Here is a 3,297-nt window from a genome sequence, read left to right as displayed (position 1 = left end):
GGGATAGTGGGACAGGGACTGGGATAGTGGGACAGGGAGCGGGATAGTGGGACAGGGACTGGGATAGTGGGACAGGGACTGGGATAGTGGGACAGGGACTGGGATAGTGGGACAGGGAGCGGGATAGTGGGACAGGGACAGGGATAGTGGGACAGGGGACAGGGATAGTGGGACGGGGCAGGGATAGTGGGACAGGGACTGGGATAGGGCACTGGGAGAGTGCAATAGAGCACAGGAGAGAGGGATAGTGGGACTGGAGAGTGCAGTGGGACAGTGCAGTGGGACAGTGCTCCAGTGCTCCGTGACTCTGCACCAGGCCCAGGGACAGTGCCTGGGGACAGCACACTGGGATGTTCACCCCCCTGGGCTGTGCAGCAGGACAGGGTGGGTGGGAAGTGCCAGGGCACAGCTCTTGTCTGGGACACTGGCACAGGTTGCCCAGAGAAGCTGTGGCTGCCCTATCCCTGGAAATGTCCAAGGCCAGGCTGGATGGGACTTGGAGCAACTCGGGGTAGTGGAAGGTGTCCCTGCCCATGGCAGGGGGTGGGAATGGGGTGATCTTTAAGGTCCCTTCCAACCCAAACCATTCTGGGATTCCATGATCAGGATGATACCAGGCATGGGGACAATGCATCCCCCCCAGGTGGATGGACCAGGGGCCTGGGACACTGCACTGGGAAACTGGGATGAAGTACTGGGACAGTGCACTGGGGAACTGGGATGTGGTGCTGGGACAGTGGCGTGGGGGCCTTGGCCAGGGGCACAGTCCCAGTGCATGCAGAGTGGGAACATCTGGCTCAGGCAGAGCAATTGTTAATTATTATCCAGCTTTATCCACTGTTACTTTTATCCAGTGTATACTTTTATCCACTGTTAATTATTATCATCCAGCTTTATTAATTATGATAGTGAGGAAGGGGCAGAATTTGGGGTCCCCGAGGTGAAGCTTTTCCTCCTTCTCTTCTCCTTCCCCCTCTGCTGCGAGGGCTTTCCTTGAAGGCAGGGCACTGTGGGGACATGGGGACATGGGGACATGGGGACATGGGGACATGGGGACATGGGGACGTGTCCCTGAAGGTACGAGATGCCCTGGGGATGTGGGATGTTCTGGGGTGCCCTGAGGACTGCCTGGGTCCCGTGTTCTCCCAGGGCTGGATTCTGGGATTGGGGTGCAGAGCAGCTTTCAGCAGCCCCATCGTTGCCTCACACCCCAGTTTTTCAACCTTAATCCCACCTCCAAATCCCAAATCCAAGTAGGGCCAATGCCCCACCCCCCCAAACTCCCCTAAATCCCATCCCTCAACCCCTGGAGAAACGTTTCCTTTCTAAAAATTGAAGGTAAATAAATAAATAAATAAAATGAAATAAATAAGAGACACAACAAATAAAATCAGCAAAGCCTTTTAAAGCCCCAGCCATTTCCGAGCTCTGACTCAGGATTCCTGCTCGGAACGGCCACAAGGCCTCGCTGGCTCCCACTCCCGGCAAATCCAGCCCCGAATCCCGAGCGCTGATTCACGGCACACGTGCTGTGCTATAAGCGGCCGGGAATGCTGTTTTCCATGGGATCCTTTCCAACTCGCCGGCGGGCGGGAGAAAATAGCAACGCTGCGGGCGGGGAGAGGGGGAATCGCACCGGGATTTGTTTGTGCTGTGGATTTTGCAGCGAGGGGTGTTTATCCCGGTTCATTTCACCGGGTCAGGGCATCTGTTGCTGAATTCCCGGGAATGCAATTTCCATGGGAGGAAGAGAACTTGGAGCAGAGCCCGGTTATGGGGTTGCAAGTGAATTTTTTGGGGGGACTGTGGTGCCCCCGTGTCCCCAGGGTATTCAGGAACACAACCAAGGCACTGCCCAGATGTGCCCCCAGCTGTCCAGATGTTGTGTGAGTTGCCCAGGTCTTGAACAGCAGCCCTGAGATAATGCCCAGGCTGACCAAATGCTCCCCTGCAGGTGCAAATGTTGCTCTTGGGTAACCAGACGTTGCCCCAGGAACGCCCAGGTGTTGCTCTGGCTGTCCAAATGTTGCTTGAGGTACACAGGTATCACTCAGGATGCCCAGATATTGCCAAAAAATGCCTGGGTGCTGCCCTGCAAGTACAGGTGTTGCTCCAGGATCACCTGAGATCAACCAGGATGCCCAGAAGTTGCCCCAGGGTGTCCTGGTGTTGCTCCAGGTGTCCAGATGTTGCTCCAGGATGCTCCAACATCCCCCAGGGTGCCCAGACACTGCTATGGGTGCCCTGACGTTGCCCTGCATGTACAGATGTTTCACCAGGACAACCAGAGATCACCCAGGAGGTCCAGAAGTTGCCCCAGAGTGCCCCAGTGTTGCCCCAGGGTGCCCAGATGCTGCCCAGATGTTGCTCTAGGTTGCCCAGCTGTCACCCCTGGCTGCCCAACTGTCCCACCCAGGGTCTGGCCGTGCTGCTGCCACACTGACCCTAGAGAAAGTCACCTCCTTTCCCTGTCCTGCAGCTCCTGGTCCCCACAGCCTGGCCAGGCCTCCCTGCTCTCCTGGACACCGTGGATTTTTGGAAGAAGCCTGTGGCCACCCATCCCTCCCTCCCCACCCACCCTCAGCAAGTGGTGGTTGTGGGAAAGGTGTGTAAAAAGGCAACAGGTGACAGAAGGAGAGGGAACGGCCTCAAGCTGTGCCAGAGGAGGGTCAGGTTGGACATCTGAAAGAATTTCTTCATGGAAAAGGTGGTCAGGCACTGAAAGGGGCTGCCCAGGGGGGTCAAGGAGTCCTCATCCCTGGAGGTGTCCAAGGAAGGACTGGACATGGCACTCAGTGCTCTGGGCTGGTGACAAGGTGGGAATGGGTCACAGGTTGGGCTGGATGATCTTGGAGGGCTTTTCCAACCTCAGGGATCCTGTGATATGTGTGTTTGTGGCTGCACATACACATGGCTGCACACACACACACACACGCACACACACACACACACACACACACACACACGTAAGGACCTGCACACACGTGTGGGACTCTGGGACTGGCACTGCCCAGCTCATGCTGCTGCCACTCCCTGGTTCCCGCTGCTGTCCCACCAGCAGGGACAGTCACCTGGGGACCCAGCACCTGCCTGCAACCCCTCAGCCCTGGTGCCACCCGGTCCATGGGTTGGGGACCGAGCGGGCACGGCAGGACTGGGTCCCCAGGTGCGAGGGCAGAGGGGGTCCCTTGGTCCCTTCTGTCCCCGGGTGTGACGGCAGAAGGGGTCCCTTGTGTCCCCACGTCCCCCAGATGGTGGAAGGGATCCCCTGGTCCCCACCGGCGGTACCGGGGTAGC

Source organism: Manacus vitellinus, unplaced genomic scaffold (genome assembly GCF_001715985.3).
Source record: "Manacus vitellinus isolate BGI_N305 unplaced genomic scaffold, ASM171598v3 scaffold_100_pilon, whole genome shotgun sequence".
Lineage (NCBI taxonomy): Eukaryota > Metazoa > Chordata > Aves > Passeriformes > Pipridae > Manacus > Manacus vitellinus.
The sequence above is the reverse complement of the archived record's forward strand: the minus strand, read 5'-3'. Positions refer to the sequence as shown.